The sequence below is a fragment of the Nomascus leucogenys genome, unplaced genomic scaffold (assembly GCF_006542625.1).
Source record: "Nomascus leucogenys isolate Asia unplaced genomic scaffold, Asia_NLE_v1 Super-Scaffold_3019, whole genome shotgun sequence".
NCBI lineage: Eukaryota > Metazoa > Chordata > Mammalia > Primates > Hylobatidae > Nomascus > Nomascus leucogenys.
This window is the reverse complement of record NW_022095789.1, coordinates 469,653-492,076: the sequence shown is the minus strand read 5'-3', so window position 1 is coordinate 492,076 and position 22,424 is coordinate 469,653. Positions and strand designations below refer to the sequence as shown.

The following is a 22,424-nucleotide window of genomic DNA, read 5'->3' as shown; positions in this document are numbered from 1 at the left end:
CGCCTCGGCCTCTCAAAGTGCTGGGATTACAGGCATGAGCCACCGCGCCCAGCTGTGGTGTATAATTTTTTTTTTTTTTTTTGGTGGGGGTCAGTACCCTTTTTGTTTTTGTAAATTATGCATGATTTTATTTTATTTTTTTAGAGACGGAGTCTCGCTCTGTCGCCCAGGCTGGAATGCAGTGGCGTGATCTCGGCTCACTGCAACCTCCGCCTCCCGGGTTCAAGCAATTCTGCCTCAGCCTCCTGAGCATCTGAGACTATAGGTGCATGCCACCATGCCCGGCTAATTTTTTTTGTATTTTAGTAGAGACGGGGGTTTCACCGTGTTGCCCAGGCTGGTCTCCAACTCCTGAGCTCAGGCAATCCGCCTGCCTCAGCTTCCTAAAGTGCTAGGATTACAGGCGTGAGCCACTGCGCCCGGCCAACTTCATTTTTTATTTTTTTGGAAAGTGTACATGACTTCATATTCATCCATTTGGAAGTGTACAATTCAATGCATTACATATATTCACAGTGTTATATAATCATTTTCTATACCAAAGTTTTTCAATATCCCCAACATAAACTATCCATTAAATAGTAATTCCTAATAGTTCCCTATTCCTAGTCCTTGGTAACCTAAATTCTTTCTCTCCTTTTGAATTTGCCTGTTTTATTTTAGATAATATAAATAGTATCATACAATATTTATCTCTTTATATCTGGCTTATTTTACTTAACATAAAGTGGAGCCAATTTTAGAACATTTTTGTCACTTCAAAATGTAACCTTCTTGCTTGATAATTTACCGTGTTAAAAAAACAAAAGAAACCGGGCGGGGCGTGGTGGCTCAGGCCTGTAATCCCAGCACTTTGGGAGGCCGAGGTGGACAGATCACAAGGTCAAGAGATTGAGACCATCCTGGCCAACGTGGTGAAACCGTCTCTAATAAAAATACAAAAATTAGTAGCGCGCCTGTAGTCCCAGCTACTCAGGAGGCTGAGGAAGGAGGATCGCTTAAACCAGGGAGGCAGAGGTTGCAGTGAGCCGAGATCACACCGCTGCACTCCAGCCTGGCGATAGAGCGAGACTCCGTCTCAAAAAAAAAAAAAAAAAGGAAACCTTGTACCCTTTAGTTACCATCCTCCTACGCCTTAACTTCCCCACCCCTAAGTAACCATTATACTATTGCCTGTCTCTACATCCATCTATTTGAGACTCATATGAATGAAATTATATAATATGTAGACTTTCGTTACTGTTTTTCTCTATTAGCATGATGTTTTGCAGGTTTATCCCTATTTAGCATGTATCAGCGGCCACATAGTACTTCATTGTATGGATATTTCACATTTTGTTATCCATTCATCAGTTGATGGTCATCATCCCAAACAAAAACCCTGTACTTATTGAATGACTCTCCTTTCCTCCCTTCGTCTGTTTTGGCCATTTTGTAGTAACTCTATTTGCCTATCCTAGGTATTTCATTTAAGTGGAGTCATACAGTATTTGTCTGTTTGTGTCTGGTGTAGTTCACTTAGCATAATGCTGTCAAGATTTTTGCATGTTGTAGTATGTATCAGGACTTCTTTTTCATGGTTGAATGATCTTCCATCTTGTAAATAATAACACATTGTATTACCCATTCGTAATGGACATTTGAGTTGATTTCACCTGTTCGACAATGTAAATAATGTTGCTATGAACATGGGTGTGCAAATATCTGTTTGAGTCTCTGCCTTCAGTTCTTTTTGGTATATGCTTAGCAGCAGAATAGCTGGGTCACATGGTAATTCAGTACTTAACTCTTTGAGGAAGTCCACCCCTTCCTTCCTTAAGTCTTTGCTGTATACCTTTGAAGGGTTTCCCTAGTTCATATAATTGCTTGTGATAGTTTTTCCCCTATTTATTGACTGTTTTGGGGGAGATACTGGCCCTTGAAGTTCATGACGACTCCATTTCCTCTGATGTCACTATAAACACTTTTGACTGTGGCAGCCTTTGCTAAAAATATTTTTGGATCCTGGATGTGGTGGTTCATGCCTATAATCCTAGCACTTTGGGAGGCCAAGGTGGGAGAATTTCTTGAGTTGGGAGTTAGAGACACTTTTGGAGTTTATTTTTTTATAATTGTCTTTTTTTTTTTTCATCTCAGTCTTAAAGTTATTTCTTCAAAGACATAATTGTGCTTAGGTTTTGATGCTTTCATCAGGTAAAATGAAATAAAGACTAAATCTGATGAATAAATAAAACTAGTAGATAGCAGCTATCTAAGTGTGACTTTGAAGTAACATGAATGGTTTTTATCATGTGATACATAGAAATGACTTCTTAATGGTAATATATGGCAGGATTTGGCAAACTAGCCTGCAGTCCAAATATGGCTAACAGCTATTTTTGTACAACCAATGAGCCAACAATAGTTTTTACGTTTGTGAATTGCTGAGGCAAAATCAAAAGGAAAATATTTTGAGGCTGGGTATGGTGGTTCACGTATATAATCCCAGCATTTTGAGAGGTTGAAGTGGGAGGATGGCTTGGGCCCAGGACTTGGAGACCAGCCTAGGCAATATAGTGAGACCCTATCTCTAAAATTTTTTTAAAAACTAGCTGGGCATGGTGGTACACACCTTGTAGTCCCAGCTAGTTGGGAGGCTGAGGTGGGAGGATCACTTGAGTCTGGTATGTTCAGGCTATAGTGAGCTGAGATCGTGCGACTGTACTCTAGCCTGGGCAACAGAGTGAGACCCTGTCTCAAAAAAATAATAATAATATTTTGTATCATGTTAGAATTATATGAAATTAAAACTTTAGTAACTATGAAGTCTATTGGAATGTTGCCACTAATATGTTGTCTGGCCGCTTTTGTGCTGTGATGGGAGGATTGAGTAATTTCGAGTGTATGTCTTACATTGCAGAATCTAAAATATTTACTTTTTGGCTTTTTTTTTTTTTTTTTGCGACAGAGTTTCACTCTTGTTGCCTAGGCTGGAGTGCAATGGCACGATCTTGGCTCACCACAACCTCTGCCTTCCGGGTTCAAGCAATTCTCCTGCCTCAGTAGCTGGGGTTACAGGCACGTGCCACCACACCCAGCTAATTTTGTATTTTTAGTAGAGACGGGATTTCCCCATGTTGGTCAGGCTGGTCTCGAACTTTTGACCTAACGTGATCTGCCCGCCTGGGCCTCCCAAAGTGCCGGGATTACAGGCATGAGCCACTGCACCTGGCCTACTTTCTGGCTCTTATACAGAAAAGTTTACTGACGTGTGTGATTGTCACAGGTTATTGATTGGTCTTCTGAGAACAATAGTCGTTCATATGTGTTCTAGTGCAACTGTCAAAATATGATTTCATAAGCACATCTAATATGTTAACTTTTAATGGATGAAGCAGTAATTTGGTAGTTAAATTAACGTTAATTCAACTTACTCTGGTTAGTGGGAAGGATATTTTAGTGATATTTTCATATTCACGTTATCCTATTGGTCAGCATTCCTTTTTATTCTCCTCCTTGGTCGTCAGAAAAGAAGTTAAAAAGGCCGGGCGCGGTGGCTCACGCCTGTAATCCCATCACTTTGGGAGGCCGAGGGGGGTGGATCACGAGGTCAAGAGATTGAGATCATCCTGGACAACATGGTGAAACCCCATCTCTATTAAAAATACAAAAATTAGCAGGGCGTGGTAGTGCCCCAGCTACTTGGGATGCTGAGGCAAGAGAATTGCTTAAACCCGGGAGGCGAAGGTTGCAGTGAGCCAAGATTGCGCCACTGCACTCCAGCCTGAGCGACAGAGTGAGACTCTGTCTCAAAAAAAAAAGGTTGAAAGATCTTCAGTTCTCTCATAATACTGTTATTTTATTTACTTTTTTTTTTTTTTTTTTTGAGATGGAGTCTCGCTCTGTCGTCCAGGCTGGAGTACAGTGGCTTAATCTCAGGTCACTGCAGCCTCCGCCTCCCAGGTTCAAGCGATTCTCCTGCCTCAGCCTCCCAAGTAGCTGGGACTACATGCACCTGCCACAACGCCCAGCTAATTTTTGTATTTTTAGTAGAGATGGGGTTTTGCCATCTTGACCAGGCTGGTCTTAAACTCCTTACCTCAAGTGTTCTGTCCACCTTTGCCTGCCAGAGTGCTGGGATTACAGGTGTGAGCCACCACACCAGCCTTATAATACTGTTATATAGCTTTTGAAATAGTATGTTATGATTATTTTGTGTCCTGTATTCCTCACTAAACTGGGATTATGTTGTCTTGTGTATTATTGGGGCCTACACAGTTCCTGGTAAGTAGGTATGCAATAAATATTTTAGGAGAAGTGAATAGTCTGTGAGATAAACAGATACCTAAGTCATTTATTATATCTTGGTTTTCCTGCAGAGAGGAAAGCTAAAGTTGTATTTTAGAGTTTTTTTTTTGGAAGGATTACTTGCTGGAGACTGAATTAGTGCAAAAAATTACTTTTTGCTGGGCGCGGTGGCTCACGCCTGTAATCCCAGCACTTGGGGAGGCTGAGGTGGGTGGATCACCTGAGGTCGGGAGTTCAAGACCAGCCTGACCAACATGGAGAAACCCCGTCTCTACTAAAAATACAAAATTAGCTGGGGTGGTGGCCCATGCCTGTAATCCCAGCTACTCGGGAGGCTGAGGCAGGAGAATGGCTTGAACCCGGGAGGCAGAGGTTGCGGTGAGCCGAGATCGCGCCACTGCACTCCAGCCTGGGCAACAAGAGCAAGACGGATTACAGGCGCACACCACCTTGCCAAGCTAATTTTTGTGGTTTTAGTAGAGACAGGGTTTTCGCCATGTTGGCCAGGCTGGTCTCGATCTCCCGACCTCAGGTGATCGCCCCCCGCCTCGGCCTCCCCAAGTGCTGGGATTACAAGCGTGAGCCACTGCGCCCGGCCAGAAAGTTATTATATAATCAATGCACCATTGCCCAAAATACTTATCTGAATTTTTTTTTTTTTTTTTTGACACGGAGTCTGGCTCTGTCGCCCAGGCTGGAGTGCGGTGGCGCAATCTCGGCTCACTGCAAGCTCTGCCTCCCGGGTTCACGCCATTCTCCTGCCTCAGCCTCTCCAAGTAGCTGGGACTACAGGCGACCGCCACCATGCCCGGCTAATTTTTTTTGTATTTTTAGTAGAGACAGGGTTTCACCGTGGTCTCGATCTTCTGACCTCGTGATCCGCCCGCCTCGGCCTCCCAAAGTGCTGGGATTACAAGCGTGAGCCACTGCGCCCGGCCGGAGTCTTGCTCTTGTCACCCAGGCTGGAGTGCAATGGCGTGATCTTGGCTCACTGCAACCCCTGCCTCCTGGGTTCAAGCAATTCTTCTACCTCAGCCTCCTGAGATGGGCACCTGCTGGGATTACAGGTGCCCACTACAACGCCCGGCTAATTTTTCTTTTCTTTTTCTTTTCTTTTTTTTTTTTTTTTTTGAGACAGAGTCTCGCTGTTGCCCAAGCTGGAGTGCAGTGGCGCGATCTTGGCTCACTGCAGGCTCCACCCCCCCGGGGTTCACGCCATTCTCCTGCCTCAGCCTCCGGAGTAGCTGGGACTACAGGCGCCCGCCATCTCGCCTGGCTAATTTTTTGTATTTTTAGTAGAGACGGGGTTTCACTCTATTAGCCAGGGTGGTCTCGATCTCCTGACCTCGTGATCCGCCCGCCTCGGCCTCCCAAAGTGCTAGGATTACAGGCGTGAGTCACTGTACCCGGCCACACGCCCAGCTAATTTTTCCTTGTATTTTTGGTAGAGATGGAGTTTCACCATGTTGGCCAGGCTGCTATGAAACTCCTGAGCTCAGGTGATCTGCCCACCTCCGCGTCCCAAAGTGCTGGATTACAGGTATGAGCCACCGTGCCTGGCCTTATCTGACTTTTCTTTTTGAGATGGAGTCTCGCTCTGTCACCCAGGCTGGAGTGCAGTGGCGCTATCTTGGCTCACTGCAAGCTCCGCCTCCCGGGTTCACACCATTCTCCCTGCCTCAGCCTCCTGAGTAGCTAGGACTACAGGCACCCGCCACCACGCCCGGCTAATTTTTTGTATTTTTAGTAGAGACGGGGTTTCACCATGTCAGTCAGGATGGTCTCGATCTCCTGACCTCGTGATCCGCCCGTCTCTGCCTCCCAAAGTGCTGGGATTACAGGCATGAGCGAGCCACCGCGCCCGGCCTGACTTTTAAGCCATCGTATTTATTGTATCATTGATTTAGTTTTGGGCAAATGTGGTCACAGAAGATTTGGACAAATGTTGTCACAAATGGTTATGCTTAATTTTCCGTAATTTATTTCGGCAGTGAGTAGGAAGAAAATTTGAATGCATGTATGTTACAGACAGTCGATTGAGGCTGGGCACGTGGCTCACACCTGTAATCTCAGCACTTTGTAAGGCCAGTGTGGGAGGATCGCTTGAGTTTGAAACCAGCCTTGGCAACATGGCAAAACCTCATCTCTAAAAAAAAAAATTTTCATTTAGCCAGGCTGGTGGCACATGTCATTAGTCCTAGCTACTTGGTGGGGCTGAGGTGGGAGGATCACTTGAGCTCAATAGGTGTAGTTTTCAGTGAGCTGTAATTAGGCCACAGCACGTTAGCCTGAGTGACAGAGTGAGACCCTGCCTTAAAAAAAATAAAGTATTTGAAAGCATTCTTCAGAGGTTATTCTTGGAAAAGCAAATAATATTATAGCCTTGACTATAATAGTGTCATATCATTTAAGCCATATGGAAAATGATACTTTGTATGAAAATAGTAACATCCAGAGTAGTTTTATTAATAAAATACTCTCCAGATGGCAAGTGATAGATACATCCTGTTTTGATTTTACAACAAAGCATGTTTGTGATATAAACATTATTCGATTGCAGAAATTCTTTTTTTTTTTTTTTTTTTGAGACAGAGTCTCACTCTGTCGCCCAGGCTGGAGTTCAGTGGCGCAATCTCGGCTCACTGCAACCTCTGCCTCCTGGGTTCAAGTGATTCTCCTGCCTCAGTTTCCTGAGTAGCTGGGATTACAGGCACATGCCAACATGCCCAGCTAATTTTTGTAGTTTTAGTAGAGACAGGGTTTTACTATGTTGACCAGGCTAGTCTTGAACTCCTGACCTGAAGTGATCTACCTGCCTCGGCCTCCCAAAGTGCTGGGATTGCAGGGTTTGGCCACTGCGCCCGGCCTCATTGCAAAAATCATAACATTTCAGTGACTTCAGTGTTTTGAAATTGAGGGATTAAAATCTAAGATCTAAATATTCGATTCTTCTTCCTCTTTTTTTTTTTTTTTTTTGAGATGGAGTTTCACACTTTTTGCCCAGGCTGGAGTGCAATGGCATGATCTCGGCTCACTGCAACATCCACCTCCCAGGTTCAAGCAATTTTTGAATCCCATAGTGCTGTGTTGGGATTACAGGTGTGATCCACCATGCCTGGCTATTCTTTTTTTTTTTTTTTTTTAAGAGACAGTATCTTGCTCTGTGGCCCAGGCTAGAGTGCCGTGGCATCATGACTTACTGCAGTCCTGAACTCCTGTGCTTAAGCAATCCTCTCATTTCAGCCTTCTAAGTAGCTAGTACCACAGGCACACACCACCACACCCGACTCCATTATTATTCTATTAATGTTTATAACTGTATAATTAGTATATAATCTGCATTTACCAGAAATCTGTAAAATCTGGTTGTGTCATTACTTTTCCTGATTATTGGTACAGTTAAAACCTAGAAAGGCTCATTCCTATAAGGGATACATTGTGTTGGAAGAGCTTATAACAACTTTGTTTTATATTTTGCCAAAAAGCCTTAGGATTCTTTAACTCGAGGGTGTAGTCCAGAGTCCAGGTCCAATTTCTAGAGTTCTGGAGGAGTGGCAGATACCCATTTCTTGGGGATCAGTCAGAATTGAGCTCATTAATTAATTGGAAACTTTTCGTTTCGGATGTTTCAGTGGTAAATGAAAACAATACCCCCCACTAGAATTCTTGTGAGGCGTCTGTTATATTACGTGTGAAAGATTACAGGTGTCACAAGTTACTTTCTTACTCATTAATTTATTAATTATGTGCTATGCACTGTTTTGTTTTGGAGACAGGGTCTCTGTTGTCCAGGCTGGAGTATAGCTGTGCAGTGTTTTAAGTGCTGGGAATACTGTGATGAGCAGAATAGACATTGTGTCTGCCCTCATGGATCCTTCAGTAAAGTGAGAAAGGCAAACATCAAACAAGAATTGGGCCTGGCACAGTGGCTAACGCCTATAATCCCAGCACTTTGGGAGGCTGAGGCGGGTGGGTCACTTGAGGTCAGGAGTTCAAGACCAGCCTCGCCAACCTGGTGAAACCCCGTCTACTAAAAATAGAAAAATTAGCCAGGTGTGGTGGTGCATGCCTCCCAGTTGCTCGGGAGGCTGAAGCACGAGAATCGCTTGAACCTAGGAGGCAGAGGTTGCGGTGAGCCGAGATTGTGCCACTCCACTCCAGTCTGGGTGACAGAGTAAGACTCTTTCTCCCGAAAACAAAAAAACAAAACAAAACAAACAGCAACAACAACAAGGATTGCTTGAGCCTGGGAGGTTGAGGCTGGAGTGAGCTATGATCATGCCACTGCACTCCAGCCTGGGTAATAGTTTCATACTCTGTCTTTCAAAGAAAAAAAAATCAGTATTAGATTGTATGTTCACAATTATATATGTGAGAACCTATATGTGTGGGAACTCTTCCTGCCAGCCAGTGCCTAGAGTTTTCTCTCTGCTCTGATTACTCTCTCAACTCTCTCAAATTGCCTTTTAAAGAAATCTTGATTTCTGTTAAGATTTTAGAGCTATTTGTTTTTGTTTTTTGCTTAATTTTTTGCATATTCTGTTAATGCAAAAAATTGCATTAAATTATTATTATTATTTTTGAGATAGAGTCTTGCTCTGTCACCCAGGCTGGTGTGCAGTGGAGCAGTTTTGGCTCACTGCAACCTCCACCTTCCGGGTTCAAGTGATTCTCATACTACAACCTCCTGAGTAGCTGGGACTACAGGCATGCACTGCCACGCCTGGCTAATTTTTTTGTATTTTTAGTAGAGACAGAGTTTCATCATGTTGGCCAGGCTGGCCTCAAACTCTTGGGCCTCAAGTGATCTGCCCACCTTGGCCTGCCAAAGTGCTTGAATTATAGATGCGAGCCCCACTCCTGGCTGCTTTAAAATATTTTAATAGACATATTTGATTGATTGATTGATTGATTTATGAGACGGAGTTTTGCTGTTGTTGCCTAGGCTGGAGTGCAATGGTGCGATCTCAGCTCACCACAATCTCCGCCTCCCGGGTTCAAGTGATTCTCCTGCCTCAGCCTCCTGAGTAGCTGGGATTACAGGCATGTGCCACCATGCCTGGCTAATTTTGTACTTTTAGTAGAGATGGGGTTTCTCCATGTTGGTCAGGCTGGTCTTGAACTCCCGACTTCAGGTGATCCACCTGTCTCGGCCTCCCAAAGTGTTGGGATTACAGGTGTAAGCCACTGCACCTGGCCTTTAATAGACATGTTTTAAACTTATAGGGATTAAGAAAAACCCCTAAAAATAAAAAACAAATTTATAATGATTTATAGTTAAAAGGTTTTGTTGTTGAGACAGGGTCTCACCGTGTCACTGAGGCTAGAGTGCAGTGGAGTGATCACAGCTCACTGCATCCTCGACCTCCTCGGCTTAAGTGGTCCTTGTTTAATGTTTGTTTTTAAGAACATTAAAAAGTGCTTTGTTGAAAGTGTTTGGTTTAGCACATTTTTAGTGAGTACTGAGTAGGTGCTGGAGTTTAAAACATGAATAAGACAAAAAAAATAGAAAATAAGATTATTGTCTCTGCTGTTGAGACTCTTAGAATGTGGTATTAATATCAATGTAATGTGTCAAGTGCAGTAATAAGAGGTATGCACAGGGGGATCCAGAGCCTTAAGTAGGGGTAAAGTAGACCCAAGAGATGTTTCTTTGAGCTGAGTTATGAAGTATAAGTAGCTATTAGCCAGATAGGAAAATGAAGCATGCCTTAGATTGAAAAGTATGATCAAGTGCATGGAGGTGCGATAGCATAAGATTTATGTGAACTACAAAGTGTAAATCGTGTGATGCAGCTTGGTCATAGTTTTTCCTAGGGTGGGAGTCAGATTAGGAAGGGCTTTATTTTTCATCCTAGAACCTTGAATTTAAGTTGTTGTTGTGTTTTTTTTTTTTTTTTTTTTGAGACGGAGTTTCACTCTTATTGCCCAGGCTGAAGTACAATGGCAGGATCTGAGCTCACCACAACCTCCGCCTCCTGGGTTCAAGCAATTCTCCTGCCTCAGCCTCCCTAGTAGCAGGGATTACAGGCATGCGCCACCATGCCCAGCTGATTTTGTATTTTTAATAGAGACAAGGTTTCTCCATGTTGGTCATACTGGTCTCGAACTCTTGACCTCAGGTGATCCGCCCGCCTCAGCCTCCCAAAGTGCTGGGATTATAGGCGTGAGCCACTGTGCCCAGCTAGTTTTGTTTTTTAAATTTTTATGTTTCAAAATAAATCATACACAGAACACAAGTATAAAACATAGAAAAAAAGATGGAGCTGCTTTGACTTGGAGCTTTCTTATCACCCTCTCGGGTAGCCTGCAAGGGGCTCTCATGAGCACTATCTCAGGAACACAATTTGAAAACTACCTCTGTGATGGAATTTCAACAGAAAGATTTTGAGAAGTCCAGAGGAATTGATTAACTAAATGATTAATTGTAAAATACATTCTTAGAGTTGGAAATAAGTTGATGTGATATGTGGGAGATGGGGAAGGAGGCCAATCAGGTATGTCTGGGCTATTAAGAAATTGTCACTTCTATTCTTTAGTCTATTAAGATATAATTAATATTATTTTTATTATTTTTTTTTTTGAGACTCGCTCTGTCACTCAGGCTGGGGTGCAGTGGTGTGGTCTGGGCTGACTGCAATCTCCACCTCCAGGTTTCAAGTGATTCTCCTGCCTTAGCCTCCTGGGTAGCGGGGATTATAGGCACTGCCAACAAGCCTGGCTAATTTTTGTATTTTTATTTTTTATTTTATTTATTTCTTTTTTTTTGGACAGAGTCTCGCTGTGTTGCCCAGGCTGGAGTGCAGTGGCACGATCTTGGCTCACTGCAACCTCCGCCTCCTGGATTCAAGTGATTCTCCAGCGTCAGCCTCCCAAGTAGCTGTGATTACAGGCACATGCCACCACGCCTAGCTAGTTTTTTTTGTATTTTTAGTAAAGACAGGGTTTCACCATGTTCATCATGTTTGCCAGGCTGGTCTCAAACTCCTGACCTCAAGTGATCCACCCACCTTGGCCTCCCAAAGTGCTGAGATTACAGGCATGAGCCACTGCACCCGGCCTACTCACCGTTCCAATGAATGTCGTACCTTGGTATCTCGAGGGTCTTGCTATGTTGCTCAGGCTGGTCTTGAATTCCTTGGCTCAAGTGATCCACCTGCCTCGGCCTCCCAGAGTTTTGGGATTATAGGCGTGAGCCACTGCCTGTAAACTTGTAGTGACTTTGTCCTTTGTTTAGTCTGTTAATTACTGAGAGAGGTTTTTCCCACCCTGTGATTATAATTTTGTTATGTGTCCTGGTATTTCTGTTTTATTTTTATTATTTATTTATTTTATTTATTTGTTTATTTTGAGATGGCATCTCGCTCTGTTGCCCAGGCTAGAGTGCAGTGACATGATCTCAGCTCACTGCATCCTCCGCGTCCCGGGTTCAAGCAATTCTCCTGCCTCAGCCTCCCAAGTAGCTGGGATTACAGGTGCACGCCACCATGCCTGGCTAATTTTGCATTTTTAGTACAGACAGGGTTTTGCCATTTTATCCAGGCTGGTCTTGAACTCCTGACCTCATGATCCACCCATCTCAGCCTCCCAAAGTGCTGGGATTACAGGCGTGAGCCACCGCACCTGGCTAATGATGATATTTTAACAGATGAAGAGTTGCGTTTTCTAGATGAGCAAAAAAATGTGGTTTCTTTTTTTTTTTGAGATGGAGTCTCCCTCTGTAGCTCAGGCTGGAGTGCAGTGGTGTGATCTCGGCTCACTGCAAACTCTGCCTCCCAGGTTCACGCCATTCTCCTGCCTCAGCCTCCCGAGTAGCTGGGACTACAGGCACCTGCCACCATACCTGGCTAATTTTTTGTATTTTTAATAGAGATTTCACCGTGTTAGCCAGGATGGTCTTGATCTCCTGACCTCGTGATCTGCCCGCCTCGGCCTCCCAAAGTGCTGGGATTACAGGCATGAGCCACCGCGCCCAGCCAAAATGTGGTTTCTTAAGGTGTAATCTACTCCTGGTAAAAATGATATGAATATTGTTGAAATGACAACAGATGAATTGGAATATCATGAAACTAGTTGATAAAGTAATATCCAGGTTTGAGGGGACTGACTCCACTTTTGAAAGAAGCTGTAGGCCAGGGGTGGTGTAATCCTAGCACTTTGGGAGGCCGAGGTGGGCGGATCGCCTGGGGCCAGGAGTTCAAGAGACCAGCCTGGCCAACATGGTGAAGCCCTGTCTCTACTAAAAATTAGCCGGGTGTGGTGGCACATGCCTGTAGTCCCAGATACACAGGAGGCTGAAGTACGAGAATCACTTGAACTCGGGAAGGAAGTTTGCAGTGAGCTGAGATTGTGCCACTGCATTCCATCCTCGGTGACAGTGACAGAGCAAGACTGTCTCCAGAAAATGCCCAAAAAGAGAGAAAGAAGCTCTACTGTGTGTAAAATAGTATCAAATGGCATTGAATGCTACAGAGAAATCAGGAAAGGAAGAGTCAATCGTCAGTCCATGTGGGAAACTTCATTATGGGTTTTTTTTTGTTTTTTTTTGTGGCAGGTTCTCACCTTGTCACCCAGGCTGGAGCGCATTGGCACAGTCTCAGCTCACTGCAACCTCTAACTTGTGGGTTCAAGTGATTCTCCTGCCTCAGCCTCCTGAATAGCTGGGATTACAGGTGCCTGCCACCATGCCTGGCTAATTTTTTGTAGTTTTTGTAGAGATCAGGTTTTGCCATGTTGTCTAAGCTGTTTTGAACTCCTGACCTCAAGTGATCTGCCCTCCTTGGCTTCCCAAAGTGCTGGGATTACAGGTGTGAGCCACTGTGCTTGGCTGCATTGTGGTCTTAATTTAAGAAATTGCTGCGGTGGGTTCTGTGCTATTTCTTGTAATCCCAGCACCTTGAGAGGCCAAGGCGGGTGGATCACTTGAGCACAGGAGTTTGAGGCCATCGGGGGAAACATAAAAATTTAAAAAAATTAGCCGGGCGCGGTGGCTCACACCTGTAATCCCAGCACTTTGGGAGGCCCAGGTGGGCGGATCACGAGGTCAGGAGATCGAGACCATCCTGGCTAACACGGTGAAACCCCATCTCTACTAAAAATACAAAAAATTAGCCGGGCGTGGTGGTGGGTGTCTGTAGTACCAGCTACTCGGGAGGGTGAGGTAGGAGAATGGCGTGAACCCGGGAGGCGGAGCTTGCAGTGAGTGGAGATTGTGCCACCGCACTCCAGCCTGGGTGACAGAGTGAGACTCCGTCTCAAAAAAAAAAAAAATTAGCTGGTCATAGTGGTATGCACTTTTAGTCCCAGTTACTCGGGAGGCCAATGCTAGAGGACCACTGGAACCCAGGAGGCAGAGGCTACAGTGAGTTGTTTTTGTCCCACTGCATTCCAGCTTGGGCAACAGTTGAGTGAGACTCTGTCTCAGCAAAAACAAACAAACAAAAAAACCCAGAAATTGCTACAGCCGTTCTGACCTTCAGCAAGCAGCCATGAACGCTGAGGCAAGACCCTCCATCAGCATAAAGCTTGCAGCTCAGATGATCATTTTTCAGAGACAGAGTTTTGCTCTCTTTCCCAGGCTCAAGTACAATGATAAAACCGTAGCTTGCTGTAACCTGAAAATCCTGGACTCAAGTGATTGTTTTGCCTAGAACTACAAGGTTGTGCCAGCACCCCCAACTAAGTCTGGCTTTGTTTGTTCCTCCCCTTCCCCTCCCCTCCCATCCCCTCCCTGCTTTTTAAAATTTTTATTTTATTTTTATTTTTTCAAATGGGATCTCTCTCTGTCACCTAGGCTGGAGTGCAATGGCGCAATCTCAGCTCACTGCAACCTCCATCTCCCGGGTTCGAGTGATTCTCCTGCCTCAGCCTACTTAGTAGCTGGGATTACAGGCACCCGCCATTACACCTGGCTAATTTTTGTATTTTTGGTAGAGACAGGGTTTCACTACGTTAGTCAGGCTGGTCTCGAACTTCTGACCTCAGGTGATCCTCCCACCTCGGCCTCCCAAAGTGCTGGGATTACCGGTGTGAGCCACTGTGCCTGGCCTCTTTTTTTGTTTTTTTAAATAAAGATGAGGTCTCACTTATATTGCCAAGTATGGTCCTGAAGTCCTAGGCCCAAGCAGTCTTCCTGCCTTGGCTTCTGAAAGTGCTGGGATTACAGGTGTGAACCCCCACAACCAGCCTCAGTTAAGGGGTAAAATTTTTTTGTTTGTTTTTTTTAGTGATGAGTTCTTGTTATATTGCCCAGGCTGGATATTCTTTTCTTTTAGCACTATATGTTTTTTTCCCCAAAATTTATACATTGAATACAACAAAGCATTCTTAATTTGTTATTTTTAATATATAATGCTGTTGTACACAGACTACTGTGTAGTGTAAATCTAACTTTTATATATGTATTGTGAAATTGAAGCATTCTCGTGACTCACTTTATTGCAATATTTGCGTTGTTGTGGTGGTCTTGAAATCAAACCTGCAGTATCTCCAAGGTATGCTTTTGCAAGTTTTTGTGTGGACATGTGTTTTCATTATTCTTGGGTATTGTATACCTAGGAGTAGAGTTACTGCATCATATGGTCATTCTGTGTTTAAGAAAAAATTTTATTTTCAATGTTTGTGTGTACATAGGTATATATATTTATGATATACATGAGATATTTTGGTACAGACATGCAATATGTAATAATTACATTAGGGTAAATGGAGTTACCATTCTCTCAAGGATTTATCCTTTGTGTTATAAACAATCTAATTATACCCTTCTTATTTTAAAATATACAGTTAAATTATTATCAACCTGTTGTGCTATCAAATTCTAGTTCTTACTCATTATTTCTAATTTTTTTTTTGGACTTAATGAATCATCTATTCTTTTGTTTTCTTTAACCATCCTCACTTCCCTCCATCTTTCTACTTCCCTTCCTAGCCTCTAGTAACCATTTCTCTGTTGTCTATCAGCATGAGTTCTGTTGTTTTAGTTTTTAGTTCCCACCAATAAGTGAGAACACATGAAGTTGATCTTTCTGTGCCTGACTTATTTCATCTAACATAATGATCTCCAGTTCCATCTATGTTGTTGCAAATGATAAGATCTCATTCTTTTTCATGGCTGAATAGCACTCCATTATGTATATGTACCACATTTTCTTTATTTATTCATCTGTTGAACACTTAGGTTATTTCCAAATCTTGGCTATTATGAACAGTGCTGCAATAAACATGGGAGGGCAGATGTCTATTTGAAATACTGATTTCGTTTCTTTTCTGTATATAGCTAGTCGTGGGATTGCTGGATCATATGGTAGCTCTATTTTTAGTTTTTTGAGGAACCTCCAAACTGTTCTCTAGATTTGTACTAATTTACATTCCCACCAACAATATATGAGGGTTCCCTTTTCTCCACATCCTTTTATTCTTTTCTGTCTTTTGGATAAAAGCCATTTTATCTGTTTGAGATGGTATCTCATTATAGTTTTGATTTGCATTTCTCTGATGATCAGTGATACTGAGCACCTTGTCATATTCTTGTTTGCCATTTGTGTGTCTTTTTGAGTAATTTCTATTCAGATCTTTTGTCCATTTTTAGGAAAACTGTTTGATTGTTATATTTTTCTTTTAGAGTTGTTTGATATCCTCACATATTCTAGTTATTTGTTTTGGGTTTTTGTTTTTTTCCCTTGGAGACAGGATCTCACTCTGTCACTTAGGCTGGTGTGCAGTGGCGCAGTCATGGCTCAGTGCAGCCTTGACCTCCCAAGCTCACGCATTCCTCCCAGTTTACCCTCCCAAGTTGCTGAAACTACAGACGTGTGCTACCATGTCTGCCTGGTGTGTGTGTGTGTGTGTGTGTGTGTCTGTGTGCGTGTGCATGTGCACGCAAGGATGGGATCTTGCCAAGGTTGATCTTGAAATCCTGGCCTTGAGCGATCACCCACCTTGGCCTCCCAAAGTGCTAGGATTGCAGGCATGAGCCACCACGCCTGGCCTTTTCTTGTTTATAAATGAGATTATGTATTTATACTTGGGTTGATTTGATGACCTTATTCTTAAATATGGGTAGTTTAAGCTGTGGAAAAGTTTTAGTAGGCTTTGGATATCATATAAATCAAGCGTCTAAATGGATGTTTTTGTCTTATATATTGCTGTCGTCTCTTTATAACAACTTAATTTTATGGGAGTTTTTGGTAACTAAAACAATAACTGAGTCCTTAGAGTTGCGATAATTTCTATGATAATTGTTATGTAAAGCATTAGTACTTCCCCCACTTCCCCTCGTCTTTACCTCAAGTTGTGTATCACTATAGATTCTCAGGAAGTTTTTTTTAAAAAACTGTGGCTGGGTGCGGTGGCTCATGCCTGTAATCCCAGTACTTTAGGAGGCCGATTCGGGTGGCTTGATTGAGCTCAGGAGTTTGGAACCAGCCTGGGTATCATGGTGAAACCCCGTCTCTACAAAAAATATATAAATGTCGGGTGCTGTGGCTCACTTCTGTAATCCCAGCACTTGGGAGGTGGAGGCCAGTGGATCACCTGAGGTCAGGAGTTCGAGACCAGCCTGGCCAACATGGTGAAACCCTGTCTCTCTTAAAAATACAAAAATTAGCCAGGCATGGTGGCAGGTGCCTGTAATCCCAGCTACTCGGGAGGCTGAGGCAGGAGAATCGCTTGAACCTAGGAGGCGGAGGTTGCATTGAGTTGAGATTGTGCCATTGCAGTCCAGCCTGGGGGACGAGAGCGAGACTCCGTCTCAAAAAAACAAAACCAAATATATATTTGTTTTTTTTTGTTTGTTTTTTTGAGACAGAGACCAAATATATATTATATATATAAAATATATATTTGTTTTTGTTACTATATATTTATATATATTATATATCTATAAATCAGCCCAGTGTGGTGGTGTGCGTCTGTAGTCCCAGCTACCTGGGAGCCTGAGGGGGAAGGATTGCCTGAGCCCAGGAGGTGGAAGCTGCAATGGGCTATGATCGCACCATTGCACTCCAGCCTGCGTTACATGGGGAGACCCTGTCTCAGAAACGAAAAAGAAAAAATTGTTGCACTGTAGCTATTTTTAAATATTTAGCTGAACTGTAATTTTTGGATATGTCTGGGAAGAGATTGATATCCAAGGACTATATTCAATTTACATTAAAATAGAAAGCATATCCCATATGACCAGGAACATAGTTGAACAAGTTTAGGTTTTTTTAAAAAATCCTCAGAAGTGCAACATAGGTTTAATTTGTAACTGTTGCTAGAAAAATTCATTAGTGAAAGTAAAGATCTCGTCTAAAATTCCTTTAAACAGAGCTTTTGGCTCAAGAGCCACTTCTTAGAGTTGTAGAGATGTGTTAAGCCTTTAATGATTTTCGAAGATGGTAGTGACGAGCTTTTCTGGATTAGTTTAATGTAAAGTGATACATCACTGTCAGTGAAATAAAGAAGGAATATAAAGTGGCCGTGGTGGGTCAGGCCTGTAATGCCAGCACTTTGAGACGACAAGGTAGGAGGATTGCTTGAGACCAATAGTTCGAAAGCAGCCTGGGGAACACAGGGAGATGTTGTCTCTATTAAAAATAAATCATCCGGGTGTGGTGTGTGCCTTTAGTCCCAGCTATTCGAGTTGCTGAAATCAATACGCCACTGCACCCCAGCCTGGGTGACAGACCGAGGCCGTGTCTCAAAAAACAAACCAACAAACAAAAAGAAAATAATGGGAAGTTTTAAATCTAGTTAGCTTTTAGATTGGATTTAAACACTTTGCAAACAAATTCTAGCCATATTTGTTTCTAATGCAAAAAACACGGTCTTTAGAGTTACTCAGATATGGATTTAAATTCTGATCTTTACAACTGTGACTTAACTTTTTTTTTTTTTTTTTTTTTGAGATGGAATCTCACTGTGTTGCCCAGGCTGGAATGCAGTGGTGTGATCTTGGCTCACTGCAACCTCCGCCTCCCAGGTTCAAGCAATTCTTCTGCCTCAATCTCCCAAGTAGCTGGGATTACAGGCACCCACCACTATGCTTGGCTAATCTTTGTATTTTTAGTAGAGATGGGGTTTCACCATGTTTGCCAGGCTGGTCTTGAACTCCTGACCTCCGATGATTCTCCCACCTTGGCTTCCCAAAGTGCTGGGATTACAGGCATGAGCCACCGCACCCGGCCTGTGACTTAACCTTTTTGAGCCTCAGTTTCTTTATTTGCAAAATTGAGATAATGCTGTCTTGTAAGGTTGTGAGGGGTAAGCAAGATAATGTATGTGTATTAGTTTTGGGGAGGTGTTGTAACACAATACCACAAAGTGGCTGGCTTAAACAGCAGAAATTCTCTCTCAGTTCGGGATCTAGAAATACAAACTCAAGTAGTCAGCACATTGTTTTGAGGACTGTGAGTGTGTATCTGTCCCTGTCTCCTAATGTCTGACCTCAGGCTTTCCTTGGTTAATAGATTGTGTTCTGTCTGTGTTTTCACATTGTCTTCCCTCTATTTGTGCCTGTCTTTGTTTCCAAATTTCTCCATTTTCTTAGGAAACAATTGCATTGAATTAAGGCCCACCCTTGTGACTTCATCTGGATCAACTGCAAAGACCCTACTTCCAAATAAGATCACATTCACAGCTACTGGGTTAGGGAGGAGTATATCTTGTGTGTGTGTAGGATGGCAGTGTACATAGAATTCAGCCCAATACCATGTATAAAAAAGGCTTAGCACCAGTATATTATTTCCAACTGGACCTATAGACATATTAGAAAAAGCCATTCTGAAATCTGCCAGTCCTGCCAGTCTAAGCCTGGAAGATGCCACTCTTTACTTACATCTTCTCTGATCTCTTTTCCCAAGTGTCTTGAGATCTGGAATTGTGACTTATTCGTCTTTGTGTCTCTTGTTGAGCTTTGTACATAGGTGTTTACTAAGTTTGTGTGTAGTTGAATTATGGGCTTAAATGGGTTTATTTTGGCGTCTGTCTCTGAAAGATAAAATTTTTAAGCTGGTCTTAAAGTCATCTTGCTTTTTTAAACCGTTGTTCTTATTTCCACTATTTTCATGTTTAGAAGCTTTTCTATTAAGATCAGTTGGATTTGGTTATTATTGTCTATGAACGAAAGTATTAATGTGTATTTATATAGATTTATTTTTCCAGTGGGTTTGCATATGTTATTTTATTTGGTCATGTAAATTTTTCAAGATAGAAGGAAGTAAATACGGGTTTGTTAAAATCTTTACTCATGGTACCATCAATTTAATGAAACTTTAAAATTTGTGTTTCTCAATGGCCTTGTTATTTAAAAATTTTTTTAAGGTCATCATTATTGCTTCAGCATAGTTTATAATGGATCATATAGTATATGTATAGCTGTGTTATTATCTTTAATATATGACATCTTAACTTAGCATATTTCATAGAGTTGTCATAGCATAATATTTTTTTGGTTATATAGATGAGAGGTTTCTATGTTGGCCAGGCTGGCCTTGAACGCCCAGCCTCGCCTCCTTATGCACCAGGACAATAGGCCTGAGCCACCACGGCTCCTAGCGTAATTTTTTAAAATAGATCTCTTGGTGGATGTTAACTTTTGTCATTTAAAAAAAAACAAACTGCTTTAACAGCTTGGGCAACGTGGTTCTATTCTATCTCTACAAAAAATACAAAAATTTTCCAGGCATGTTGGTGAGCATTGGAATGCTGAGATGGGAGGATGGCTTGAGCTCAGGAGGCGAAGGTTGCAGTGAGTGAAGATTGCACCATTGCACTCCAGTCTGGGAGGCAGAGTGAGAACCTGTCTTAAAAAAACACACAAAAAACCAACCAAACAAAAACCTGCTTTAAATATCTTACCCTATAATTAGGAATTATAGGAAATTACTTTGAATTATTTTTGGGAGTTAAAATACTGGGAGCTGAATTACTAGTTATTCATTTTGATAGTGTATTATAGAGTAGGTGTTACTTTCCCAATTTTGTGGCTTAAGAAACTGAGGCCAAATTAACAGACTTTTTGAAGGTGACACAGTTTGTAATGGAGTCAGAAGAGAGGATTTATTACTGCTTTCTCTGGTTCTGTGGTTCTGGCTATTGTCTTTACCTGATACCACTGACATTCTTTCTCCTCTGCCTATTGAATGCATGTATTTTATGATTATACTTCCGAAAATACAATGTAATCTTTTTGTAGTAGTTCTCTGAGGAGAAGACAGAACCAACAACATGTGCTAGATTGGTTATGGTTAAATTCGTCATAAAGCATATAATAATAATGAGGTTTTGTTGTTATTGGATAACAGGAGAGTGGTTTAAGAATTTAGGCTCTGGAGTTGTATCTCCCCAGGTTTGAATCCTTGGTTCTGTCACTTAATAACTATGTAACCACAGGCATGTAGTAAAATAATGGGTAATAATGTATTTAAGAGGAACAGTGCCTTGCATGTAGCAAACATCATGTTACTTAATGTATTTGAAGTCATTTAGGACTTGAATAAATAAGCAAGTTCCATATTTAGCAGTGCCAAATAAATCATATTTAAATAATCAAAAATCAAATTATATAATAAATTTATTGGAACCTACCCAGATTGCAATTTTCAGTACAGATAAAATATTTGTCTTTCCCATCGATTCTTGGTCTCTCTTAAAGTTTCAAAGTCAGTTAACTTTGAAGTTGTATTCTTTTTGAGAATTTACTTGATAACCATCAAAATGGTCCCTTAGGTTTTTTCTTAAGACAGATCTCGCTCTGTAGCACAGGCTGGAGTGCAGTGGGCATGAACATGGTCCACTGCATCCTCGAACTCTTGGGTTCAAGCAATCCTCCTACCTGTCTCCCAGGCAGCTGGGAGTACAGGCATGCACCACCATGCCCAGCTAATTTTTTTAATTTTTTGTAGAGATGGGGTCTGACATGTTGTCCAGGCTGATCTCAAACTCCTAGGCTGGAGTGATCCTGTCACCTCAGCCTCCCAAAGTGCTGGAATTTACAGGCAAGAGCCACAGCATCTGGCCCCCTTAGGGCTTTTTATTTTATTTTATTCTTTTTACTTTTGAGGCAGAGTCTAACTCTGTTGTCCAGGCCGGCGTGCAGTGGCGCAATCTTGGCTCACTGCAACCTCTGCTTCCCGGGTTCAAGCAATTCTCTTGCCTCAGCCTTCCGAGTAGCTGGGATTACAGGCATGCGCCGCCATGCCCGGCCAATTTTTGTATTTTTTTCTCTTTTTAGCAGAGACAGGGTTTTGCTGTGTTGGCCAGGCTGGTCTCAAACTCCTGGCCTCAAGTTATCTGCCCACCTCGGCCTCCCAGGGTGCTGGGATTACAGACGTGAGCCACTGTGCCTGGCCCCTTAGAGCTTTTTAAAAGAAAGTAAGATGTAGTTCTTGTTTCATTTTCTAGTAGCTCTATATACATGGGGAACTAATCCCAGTTTTGTTTTTTTTTTCTGAGACGGAGTCTTGCTCTGTTGCCCAGGCTGGAGTGCAGTGGCACCATCTCTGCTCACTGCAAGCTCCGCCTCCCGGGTTCACGCCATTCTCCTGCCTCAGCCTCCCGAGTAGCTGGGACTACAGGCGCCTGCCACCATGCCCAGCTAATTTTTTATTTTTAGTAGAGACGAGGTTTCACCGTGTTAGCCAGGATGGTCTTGATCTCCTGACCTTGTGATCTGTACGTCTCGGCCTCCCAAAGTGCTGGGATTACAGGCGCGAGCCACTGCACCCAGCATTTTTTTTTTTTTTTTTGAAGAGTCTCTCTGTCACCCAGGCTAGAGTACAGTGGCTCTTGGCTCGCTGCAACCTCCGCCTCCCGGGTTCAAGCGATTCTCCTGTCTCAGCCTCCCAAGTAACTGAGTGGGATTACAGGTGCCCGCCAACATGCCCGGCTAATTTTTGTATTTTTAGTAGAACGAGGTTTCACCATGATGGCCAGGTTGGTCATGAACTCCTGATCTCAGGTGATCCACCCGCCTCGGCCTCCCAAAGTGCTAGGATTACAGGCCTGAGCCACTGTGCCCAGCCAATCCCAGTATTTTTAATGAGATTTAACTTCTATGAGTATCTAGAAGAATTCTTTGCTGTTTTCTCTGGGGCTTATATCTGAAAGTAAAGTTTTAGCTGGGACTACAGGCATGTGCCACCACCCCTGGC

At 42.7% G+C, this 22,424-nt stretch overlaps 1 protein-coding gene across 8 annotated transcripts in view; it reads left to right on the top strand.

Annotated features, from left to right (window-relative positions):
- NSD1 (nuclear receptor binding SET domain protein 1) overlaps nt 1–22,424 on the top strand; it is a 172,478-nt gene that overhangs the window by 36,718 nt on the left and 113,336 nt on the right. The window contains exon 1 of one of the 8 annotated variants that reach the window (XM_030808485.1): nt 12,882–12,907. The exons of the other annotated variants lie outside the window; for them this stretch is intronic. The gene's annotated coding sequence lies outside the window, so the exon portion shown is untranslated. Of the gene's footprint in view, nt 1–12,881; nt 12,908–22,424 lie in introns of those variants that run through there. 8 annotated transcript variants of the gene reach the window in all.